Here is a 12,604-nt window from a genome sequence, read left to right as displayed (position 1 = left end):
CCAGAGAGGAGGAAGAGAACAGTAACACAGGGAAGGAAGAAATCACTACAAGGGTATGTTACGGGGCCAGGCACTGCGGTGGGAAACTGGGCTAGATCTCCCTGAAAGCCTCTGAAGAGCCGCATAGAATGTGTCTCAGCAGTGCTGAGGAGTGGAAGAACGGAGCCTTATCCTCCATGTCCTGTTGCCTATTGGCCAAATGTGGCCCTGTAAGGGGTTAACCCCCTGGTCTTTCTAGATTGCATGTGAGAGTGTCAGGAGAGAGCCTGGATGCCCTGTCAGGGTGATGCCAGGTAAAGCAAAGGCTGGAGGGGCAAAGAGGCCCTGATACCTTGACCCTCCAAGCTGGGACTCAGCCAGTGGCAGCCCTAACTGATCTTAGCTAAAACTCTTTACTCTCCAGAATACCTATTAACATCTTTCTGGACACATGTGCTATCTATGGAGCACAGTTTGGAACAAAGTAGAGGAACTATTGTTACAATTAGAAATCCCTTTTCAAAGAAATCACACACTGGGAAATCCAAGTTAGGTGTTGGAAAGACCAAGGGATGATTAGAACATAGAGAATGAAAGTCTGAATCCAGCTGAAGGGCAGTAATTGTTTTGAATGTCCTCCCACAGGTATAAGCACGAGGATTCAGGCCCCCTGACTCAGCTCTGTGCCAGCTCTCCTGAAATTCTTTAACGTATATCCAGAGAGTTTTGTGTTTTTTAAACATCTTTATTGGAGTATAATTGCTTTACAATTGTGTGTTAGTTTCTGCTTTATAACAAAGTGAATCAGCTATACATATACATATATTCCCATATCTCCTCCCTCTTGCATCTCCCTCCCACCTTCCCTATCCCATCCCTCTAGGTGGTCACAAAGCACCGAGCTGAGCTCCCTGTGCTATGTGGCTGTTTCCCACTAGCTATCTATTTTACATTTGGAGTATATATAAGTCCATGCCACTCTCTCACTTCATCCCAGCTTACCCTTCCCCCTCCCTGTGTCCTAAAGTCCGTTCTCTACGTCTACGTCTTTATTCCTGTCCTGCCTCTAGGTTCTTCAGAACCTTTTTTTTTTTTTAGATTCCATATATATGTATTAGCATACGGTATTTGTTTTTCTCTTTTTGACTTACTTCACTCTGTATGACAGACTCTAGGTCTGTCCACCTCACTACAAATAGCTCAATTTCTTTTCTTTTTATGGCTGAGTAATATTTCATTGTATATATGTGCCACATCTTATCCAGAGAGTTTTAATAGGGCTATCATTGTTATCACTGTTATGACATCCAAGGCAGATATTTTTCAAATGAATGCTAGATGAAACAGAAAATAGCACTTTTTGCCTGCAAACTAGTAATAGTAAAAGGTTTTAAGTGAACTTGGCTACAGCTAACAATTACACAGAGAGAAATCATTTCTTTGTTTGAGACAATTCTTAACACATGCACTCTTGGTCACTGAGAACTGCTGGCAGTAATTTACAGACATATTATGAATAAATGTCTTCTTACTATATTTATTTAGCTGTGACAGCAGACTCAGAGCAATCTTAGCATTGAAAGGAAAAACTCCCTAAATGTGTTTAGTGTAAGTGTTCCCATAGATGTGATACAATTAACATGCAAAAACAGAAAAACAACAACAAAAAATCTTTATATAACTAAGTCATAATTTCTACTTTTACTTAAGAACTCTATATGCTAATTTTCTCAAGAGCTTGCTATTTTTAAAAATTGCTTTCAAACATCTCTATATCACATCTCCCATTTTCTGTCAGCAGGGCACTATTTATTCAGTGTTGATCATGTCCAGAGCCCTGAACCTGATTGTGCGTGTCAGCAGGATGTTTATATATTTTAAAAGCACAGAGAACTCTGTCTCTCAGGGAGGCTATACCTGAAATATCAAAATGACAAAACTTCCTGTATTGTAGAACAGTTTCATAAGGTTTTCGGAAACCAAATTCATCTTAAGAGCAATTCAAATCCTTAGAAAGAATGTTCTTATCATAATTTTCAAAATGTAATTGTCTTACTCAAATGTTTATGTCATTGGAAAACATGACTTTAAATATTTAGTTTTCCATCTGTTTGAAAATATGACCACCCCCAAAGGCTGTAGGCTGCCAGTTTTCCCTACACCCCTTTTTATTGCCACACTTTTTTTTTTCTGCTTATAAACCTGAAAAACTTCACACAAAAACAACTCAATAGCCTAGACCTACAAAGTAAAATCACTTTAAAACCAGAGTAAATGTGTATGAATAAAAAACTGCACAAGGTATTTTTTCCACTGCTATATTATATGTAAATCTACTTTTAGATATAGTATTTCAATACAATTATTTATATCAATAGGGGTTTACAGTCTTCACATGAGCAGAAATTTTCCTGATTATAAAAGATAAAGGTCATGAAGAAAACCTTAAACATACATAGCTGAAATTTATGTCCTTTATACCTCATTTTATTTCTGTATTTCATATTTCCTCTTTGTCATATCCCTATTTGTCATTCAATACGATAAAACAAATATGCTACAATTCTCTCTCTGAGCCTGGGTTACTCTCAACCCAGCAAATGATAAAGTTTCTGCACCTCAGTTACCTTATCTGTAAAATTAGGATGTTATACCAAATAACCACTATTCTCGTTAAATGTAGTTTTAAAATAGGTTTTCCTGTGAAAGAGATGGCCTGAAAACCTTCCCATACATTCCAGGTTAGGACAGCAGATTGAACATTTAGATATTATTCACTCCCTCTCCAAACTCCATTAAAACTACAGTAACTAAATGTTCAAAGAAAAAGAGGCTGAAGACATGAGGCTGGGTGAACAGCATGAAGTATAGGCAGATTAAGTAACTGAACCCACTGAAAGTTGACTGCAGATCCCATATTTCCCCTGATCCCATTCAGCTCCCCAAAACCCCAGCAGCTGGGCATTCACTGTCCAGGCAGAGAAACTTTCTCAAAGGAAATACCTAAGACAGTTCCCCAACAACAGACTCACTCAGGGTCAAATTTGAGGTTCAAAATAATGAATCACCATTTTATTCCTTCACGATAAATCATCACTACACAATCAAGGACTACTAAATATCTAAGCAAAATCTCGAACAAGAATGGAAGAGATCAAAGCAAACAACCTGAAAAAAAACAACTAGGAGGAAATACAATCTAGGCAACCATCATTGATAACCTCAGAGAGATAAAAGAAGATGTTGCATTCATGAAACAAGAACAGTAGGACATTTTAAAAGAAAAGAGAAAAATCTTCAAATTTAAAAAGATTACAGCAGAATTTTTTTAACCACTATTGAAAGCTTAGAAGATATTTTGAGCAAATACCCCATTAAGTAGAGCAAAAAGATAAAATAAGAAAAAAAAGAGAAGAAAATGGAAGCACTAGCTTTGATCAAGTGGGCTTTATTCCAGGGATGCAAGGATGGTTCAATATTCTCAAATCATTCAATGAGATACACCACATTAACAAAAGGAAGGATAAAAATCACATAATCACCTTAACAGTCACAGAAAAAGCATTTGACAAAATTCACCATCCACTCATGATAAAAAAATCTCATCAAAGTTGGTATAGCATGACCTTATCTCAACATAATAAAAGTAATTTATGACACACCCACAGCTAAAATCATACTGAACAGTAAGAAACTGAAAGTGTTTCCTCTAAATTCACTCAACATAATAAACGCCATATACGACAAACCGAGAGCATACATCATTCTCAATAGTGAAGAACTGAAAGCATTTCCTCTAAAATCGGGAATAAGACAAGGATGTCCACTCTAACCACTATTATTCAACATAGTTTTGGAAGTCCTAGCCATGGCAATCAGAGAAGAAAAAGAAATAAAAGGAATACAAATTGGAAAAGAAGAAGTAAAACTGTCACTGTTTGCAGATGACATGTTACTATACATAGAGAATCGTAAAAATGCCACCAGAAAACTACTAGAGCTAATCAATGAAGTTGGTAAAGTTGCAGGATACAAAATTAATGCACAGAAATCTCTTGCATTCCTATACACTAATGATGAAAAATCTGAAAGAGAAATTAAGGAAACACTCCCATTTACCACTGCAACAAAAAGAATAAAATACCTAGGAATCAACCTACCTAGGGAGACAAAAGACCTGTATGCAGAAAACTATAAGACACTGATGAAAGAAATCAAAGATGATACCAAGAGATGGAGAGATATACCATGTTCTTGGATTGGAAGAATCAATATTGTGAAAATGACTATACTACCAAGAGCAATCTACAGATTCAATGCAATCCCTATAAAATTACCAGTGGCATTTTTTACAGAACAAGAACAAAAAATCTTAAAATTTGTATGGAGACACAAAAGACCCCTAACAGCCAAAGCAGTATTGAGGGAAAAAAACGGAGCTGGAGGAATCAGACTCCCTGACTTCAGACTATACTACAAAGCTACAGTAATCAAGACAATATGGTACTGGCACAGAAACAGAAACATAGATCAATGGGAAAAGATAGAAAACCCAGAGATAAACCCATGCACCTATGTTCAACTAATCCATGACAAAGGAGGGAAGGATATACAATGGAGAAAAGACAGTCTCTTCAATAAGTGGTGCTGGGAAAACTGGACAGCTACATGTAAAAGAATGAAATTAGAACACTCTCTAACACCATACACAAAAATAAACTCAAAATGGATTAAAGACCTAAATGTAAGACTGGACACTATAAAACTCTTAGAGGAAAACATAGGAAGAACACTCTTTGACATAAACCACAGCAAAATCTTTTTTGATCCACCTCCTAGGGTAATGGAAATAAAAACAAAAATAAACAAATGAGACCTAATGAAACTTAAAAGCTTTTGCACAGCAAAGGAAACAATAAACAAGGCAAAAAGACAACCCGCAGAATGGGAGAAAATATTTGCAAATGAATCAACGGACAAAGGATTAATGTCCAAATTATATAAACAGCTCATGCAGCTCAATATTAAAGAAACAAATAACCCAATCCAAAAACGGGCAGAAGACCTAAATAGACATTTCTCCAAAGAAGACATACAGATGGCCAAGAAGCACATGAAAAGCTGGTCAACATCACTAATTATCAGAGAAATGCAAATCAAAACTACAACGAGGTATCACCTCACACCAGTTAGAATGGGCATCACCAGAAAATCTACAAACAACAAATGCTGGAGAGGGTGTGGAGAAAAGGGAACTCTCTTGAACTGTTGGTGGGAATGTAAATTGATACAGCCACTATGGAGAACAGTATGCAGGTTCCTTAAAAAACTAAACATAGAATTACCATATGATCCAGCAATCCCCCTGCTGGGCATATACCCAGAGAAAAGCATCATTCAAAAAGACACATGCACCCCAATGTTCATTGCACACTATTTACAATAGCCAGGTCATGGAAGCAACCTAAATGCCCATCGACAGATGAATGGATAAAGAAGTTGTGGTACATATATACAATGGAATATTACTCAGCTATAAAAAGGAACGAAATTGGGTCATTTGTTGAGACGTGGATGGATCTAGAGACTGTCATACAGAGTGAAGTAAGTCAGAAAGAGAAAAACAAATATCGTATATTAACGCATGTATGTGGAATCTAGAACAATAGTACGGATGAACCAGTTTGCAGGGCAGAAGTTGAGACACAGATGTAGAGAACAAACATGGACACCAAGAGGGGTAAGTCACAGGGGGGTGGGGATGGAGGTGTGATGAATTGGGCGATTGGGATTGACATGTATACACTGATGTGTATAAAATTGATGACTAATAAGAACCTGTTGTATAAAAATATAAAATTAAATTTAAAAATTAAAAAAAAAGAAGTCCCTTAAGGATGTACTTTACCACAATGAGAAAAAAAAGGCAAGAGAGAAGAAGACATGGGTTGCAGGAAACAGGAGAACAGAAATACAGAACAGTGAAGGAAAACACAAGGAGGATAGAAAAGGAAGACCTAGGATTTCAGCTGTGATCAGCTGTCATAGTGTGACTTAAGAGACAAACAAGAGCTGAAATCACCAAGATAACCACTGCTACATCTTTGTAACCTGAGACAGAATGTACAGATAATCCTGACCCAGATTCTTATTCAGACTTGGCATGAGCACGTACTGATGAAGCTCTTCTACCCCACACCAGGTCCTGCTGCAGAGATTAGCTTAGGCACCCATTTCCTCCTACAGAAGGGCTCTTCTCTGACCTTTCCTGAGAGCTAGAGATAGACCATGGTGAATATAGAAACATAAACAGAGCAGCCCTTTCCTGCTGACCATATTTCTGCTAGACACGTAGTACCTGCCCACCAGTTGCCTCGGGTGTATGAGAGAATGTACAAGCCATGACAACAGGAATATTCTATGGTATGTGGCACTTATGTGGCTCTTATCATTCATTATACAACTCAATCAATTGGAATTATTGGTTATATATTACTCTTCAGAGCTTGGTTACTACACACTCATCCTTGAAAAACTAACCTATTCTAGGAGATATTGACAAGTCAGGTTTCTAATCCTTTAAGGCTGAAGGCCACTTTCTGATAAATTCACCAAAGAAATATTCATGAGAGGAGCTCTGTAATAGCAGCCAGACCGCCAGCTTCTCTTGATGTCTTCTGAGGGTCCCACTTCTTTTCATTTGAAACCTCATCTAATACCTACTCCATTCTTCTATCAATACCTCATCTCCATCAAAAACAATAAACCAGCCAAGCAAAAATTCTCGAGATTAGGGAAAATGGTGTAGCTCTAAATGAGACTGTTGTAAGAAATCACTTGATTTATGTTGAGTGAAAAAAAATGCATATTATGGCCACTAATAGATAAGAGAAATAAAATATAGCTCTGTGAAGACTTCTTCAGACCACCAGTGTCCCCCAAACGACTGAGAATCGAAGTGTTATGAATTCTTCCTGCTCCTTGCATCAGTTAGCTTTCATGGTGGACAACCTTTCCTTACAGGAGTTAAACTTAAGTGAATGAGAGACAAAGCAGTAATTGCAATGAAAGTTTTTGCTTGTGTTTGGTTCGTTTATTTCGCTTCTTTTTTTTAGTGATGAGAAAAGGGAATTGAATTTCTAGAAGAGGTGTTATTTACATCTAAAAAACAAACATGGAGAGATGGGGGAAGGCAAATAAACGTGGATAATAAAGATGCAACAAAGATACTTTAGGAGAGTAGGATAATCAACAGGTCTAGAAAACAAGTTTAACGTAATAAGAAAACTTGGTCAAGACGAAATGCCTGTCTCCTCACTGAAAGATATGATAGCAAAATTCTGATGACCTGCCTGGAAAAACTCTATTTCCAACAACTATTATTATTATTACTACTTAATCACATTTCCCCTTTTATACAGTTACAAAACATTATACTCATTCGGCATTAGAGTCTGAGTCATTTGCTTTTATTCAGCTGTATAAATGCTAGGTGTCTCCAATTTTAAATGATAGTCATAGGCATTAATTGGTAGATTATGATTTAAATAAGGCTAGTAGATATTTCAAATTTTCCTCGACTTCTTTCTTTACTGTGTAAACAAAGTCATGTTCAGAAACAAAAGCACCAGTAAAGAAAGAGGGTGAAGAAGACTAAGTAGGTTTCTAAGAACCTGTGGTCCTGGTTGCCTGGTTGGTTGCATTTCATGCGGCCCATTTACAATTGTGCATGAGATCAGCAGGCCAAGAAATGATATCAGCACACCAAGAAATGAGCTCCACCGTAGATTCTGTGAATAAAGTGATAAAGAGCCGTTCCTGTAATACTTAGCTGAAGACAAGTACAATATGCCCCTCTTATAACAGAATCTGTTCCAATACTATGTTGATTCATGTCAGAAGGCCCTGACGAAGTCCACCTTTTGTTCCAATATTAATGAAAACAATAGAAAGGGGCTGTAAATTAGACTTGCAAAACTATTATCTGCAGTAATCAGAATTAGTTTAAAATGACAGAGACTCTATTATTTAAGGCTCTGGGGGGAAAATATAAATCAAAAATACATCCCCCCTTTAAGCCTCATCTATCAGACCAGATTTCATTTTTATTTTTGCCTTCTATTCCTCCCCAACCCCTCCCCATTTGTCTAAAAAGTGCAGTGGTGTCTTTCTCTGAGTAAGAAATATGGATGAAATATTCATAGATAATTGGAATTCTGTTGGCCAGCACCTTATTACATTCCGAGCCTTACAGCAGGAACACAGTTCATTTTAAGATCAGACTCTCACGTTTCCTTAGTGGTTACTTGCTGTTCTAGTGACTATTATTCACTTGGAAGCTTAGCGTGTTTGGTCGCAATAATAATAAAGGTGTCTTAGGGCCCACTTATACATAAACTGCCCTAGTTCACACAGGTTCTCAAATAAGAACAGTCAGTTAGGGCTCTGTGGCAGAAGGATGTGATCACCTTTCTGTCATCCAAAAGAGGAGAGTCCAGTAATAAGCTAAACATGATTAGGAATCCAAATAACACACAAAGAGAAAGAGGCTACCAGCATTTAGCATGCTCTCATTCTGGCCTGTGAATGAATAAGACTTTTTTTTCCCGGACCGGGGCATGAACCCGTGTTCCCTGCATCGGCAGGCGGACTCTCAACCACTGCGCCACCAGGGAAGCCCGAATGAATAAGACTTTGTGTCTTCCTGTTGGTCTTTGAAAGCTACTGAGGCCATGTTAAAACCATTGACTCTCAAGCACAAAAGATGATAGTGGTTCTCTATATATATCAAGCTCTGATTTACTCAGGTATTCCACCTCTTTCCTTTGACATTTTCCCAGGTTTCAGCAGCAGAAGCTTTTCTATATCTCTAAAAGCTTGGGAAAAGCAAAGAAGACATATGAACTATGCTTAGTCAAAGTCTGCTTCCTAAAAACAAGTAGAAGAGCTCCTGGAGAATAGCTGCTGCTGCTTCTGACCATGGCAACTTACTAGGGAAGATTATTCACTATTCATTATTAAACTAGCATCATCACACAACTTCCGCCTCCTGTAACAAACCCAGGTTCTCGATAATTTATCTTGGGTAGAGGGGAGAGGAGTTAAATTATGTGATTAATTATCCAGATTAACTCTGATTGTATTTTTAATGATCTACTTATAAAATAATATTTGAATTGTATTTCCAAAGAAATAACTGGGTTGGGGTACTATGTCTTTTTTTTTTTTTGCGGTACGCGGGCCTCTCACTGTTGTGGTCTCTCCCGTTGCGGAGCACAGGCTCCGGACGCGCAGGCTCAGCGGCCATGGCTCACGGGCCCAGCCGCTCCGCAGCATGCGGGATCTTCCCGGACCGGGTCACGAACCCGTGTCCCCTGCATCGGCAGGCGGACTCTCAACCACTGCGCCACCAGGGAAGCCCTATAAGTCTTCATTGGATGTAAACAAGCTAAAATCTATTTCTTACCCTGCAACTGATACAATTTCTAAGCAGTAAAGAGCCATTTAAATTCCCACCATTGCCACCATCCTACTTCTAAATATTCCATTTGAATTCACACATCTACAACATCTTTGGAGTAAATAAAATCATTGATTAGAAGAAAAACAGATGGCATCAATAATATAAAATAAGAATTTTCTATACACCATCTGATCTTGGGTTGATTATTAACCGTGGCTTAATTATATTACAGAATATGATAAAGAGTTTATCAGAAAGCAGGTGACCCAGATGTTTAAGAAGTGTAGGAATTACCAGTGAGTTTTCTAAGGTAAACTATAGTTGGCAATTACAAAAATAAAAGCCAAAATATTTACTCAGGGTCCATCCACACCCTATGTGGGTAACTAGGCTATATTTGAGAGTGTTGGGGAAATATAATTAAAAATTCAAATCTCCCAGCCCAGAAATTCTCTTCACAAAGGTAGTAGAGAAAGACAATACTTTGTCCAGAGAAGAAACAAATTTCTCATATTTTTATAACAAGAGGTAGTTTTGCAACTTGGATCAAGATGCCCACAGCAGTTGGTGTCCTACCCTCCCTCAGAAACTGAGGAGAAGCTGCTTGATGTCTCTATTTCAAAGAGATGGGTCATAATGCTGACAAAAAGCCTATCTAGTCTCCAAAAGGATATACATACTTTTCAAAGAGAGGAAAAAGTACTTCGAATTTTCTAAAGTAAATGCTCTAAGAAAAACAAGGAGGGAGAAGTTTCTTCCCTTATTTCCAATAAAATTAAGCACTTTATTTTTAATTTTTATTTGTCCCTAAAAGAATAATTCTCAACATAAACTCCAATTTTTTCCAGTATCTTCTTACTATCATACAGATCTCAATTTTGCTCTGCAAGTCACATGTCTTCATCCCTTCCCATTCAAACATTTGCAATGTTCATTTGCATCGGGGCTTTTATGCTGCATGGCAAAACACAGCAGCTGGTAGTTGCCAACAGGAAGAAGGATAATGTAGTCATATACGCACAGACTGGGCAAAGGATTTGTTGTCGGTGTGTCCCACATGTAGTTGGAACCCAAGTCTGCAGAGTGTTCCATGTGTTGGGGAAATATAATTAAAAACAAAATCTCTTCCCAGCCTAGAAAACCTCTCCACAAAGACTAAAGAGAAAGAAAACAACTTTATTATTGAATAAGCTTTAACGAGGATGCAATGCTCATCACAGGCAAAAGAGAATGCCATGACAGAAAAAAAAAAAACGTAGTCTTTCATACTTTTTATACAGCTAAGTGGATACAACCCAGGACATTCATGTTTTCAATATAAAATTGCTAATTTTCTCTTATCTTTATTACTGGAGGTAGAGTTCACAATTTGGAGTCAGGTGACAGCTGAAGTTAGGCTCCTAATCTCCCAAAAGACTGGGAGATCGGGCAGCAGGCAGTCTCTTCCTTGATAACACAGTCCAGAGAGATGGCTTTCAGGTTCTGGAGGGAACATTCTTCAATTGTGAAACTAGCAAGAGGCTTATTTAGCATTTTACCTTTCACAAGAAGGTGAAGAAACTGGAGGGAAGGGGTGCATAGCACATCTAGGGAGGCTGGACATGAGATTTCACAAAGAACCTCACGCCCAAGCTTGGCAAAGAAGCAGTGAACTCTCAGGCCTTTGAAGGATTTTGTGAGCTTGGAAAATGTGCATATCAAAGGTGACCAGTGAAGACTGGAGACCATTGTGCTCTTTCCTAAATGTCTGGCATAAGTTAAGATTCTTACTATCGTTGCATGACTGTGGATAAAAGGAGGAAACTTTTTGTTCATGACTCTGATTAAATTTCTTCTGAGCCAGGGATGGGAAGAAAGTAACCCAAAGCAGTGTTACCGTACTTTTTAAAAATAGTGAAACGTGACATTCTTACACTAAATGTGGAGTATTCAAAACTGCCACATTTACTTATTGCTTATTATATATCAGTCACTGTTCCATGTAAACAAGACCATGAAATTTCCATCATCATGGAAATTACAATGTATTAAGAGAATCAAACAAGGAAACAGCTGATTATAATCAAGATGGATAAGTTATGAAATGAGAAGTATAGGATGCTATGGATGTTGCCTGAGATCCACATTTGGGGTGTTAAGGAAGGTTTCCAGATGTAGAAAAGTCTAAACTGAGACTCAAAAGAAGAATAGGAATTATTACCTGTAAGTATAACAACCTAAAGGTACAATACAATAATGGATTTTAAATGATGACCTTCAGATTAAAAAGCTTTTAATTCTCCAAAATTATTTTTACTAAAATAAGGAAGTGTGTGCTAGATCTTAGAAAGAATTCCACCTTTTTTTTTTTTTTTTTTTTTTTTTTTTTGCGGTACGCAGGCCTCTCACTGCTGTGGCCTCTCCCATTGCGGAGCACAGGCTCCGGACGCGCAGGCTCAGCAGCCATGGCTCACGGGCCTAGCCGCTCCGCGGCACGCGGGATCTTCCCAGACGGGGTCACGAACCCGTGTCCCCTGCATCGGCAGGCGGACTCTCAACCACTGCGCCATCAGGGAAGACCAACCCAAATTTTTATGCTTCAAAGGGGAAACCTTTCAATATGCAGAACATGCTTTTCTTTATGATATCTCACTTCTTTAACAATGTCAACGTGTTCCTTTATGTGTTTTCTGAACTTCAGATATGATTGCTAAGCCTTCAGGAAAAGTTGAAAGCATTACTTAGCACAAAGAGAAGACCAGTTACTGATTATGATTTTTCCATATTCTTTCATCCTTTATTCAACCAATGTCAATTATTTGCTTATAATACCTGGGTCCTCCACCCAGGTGTTTATCCTGTCACCCCTGGTCCTCCAAGGTGCCGGGGTAACAAAATAAAAAATGGCCAGTCCTTCCCTTCAAGGAGCTCACAGTCTAACTGAATAGCCAGTATAGAAAGAAATAATTATATTACCTACAGTGATTGACACTTCCAAAAGTCACACTATAATACAGTTACATGCAGGCTCTAACATCTTTCCATCATCAGGAGACAGGAACAGAAGCTTTAACAATTGACCAGAGATTGGTTCAAGATGGAGGAGTAGAAGGACGTGCGCTCACTCCCTCTTGCGAGAACACCGGAATCACAACAAACTGCCGAACAATCATCGACAGGAAG

Source organism: Phocoena sinus, chromosome 12 (assembly GCF_008692025.1).
Source record: "Phocoena sinus isolate mPhoSin1 chromosome 12, mPhoSin1.pri, whole genome shotgun sequence".
Classification (NCBI taxonomy): domain Eukaryota; kingdom Metazoa; phylum Chordata; class Mammalia; order Artiodactyla; family Phocoenidae; genus Phocoena; species Phocoena sinus.
The sequence above is the reverse complement of the archived record's forward strand: the minus strand, read 5'-3'. Positions refer to the sequence as shown.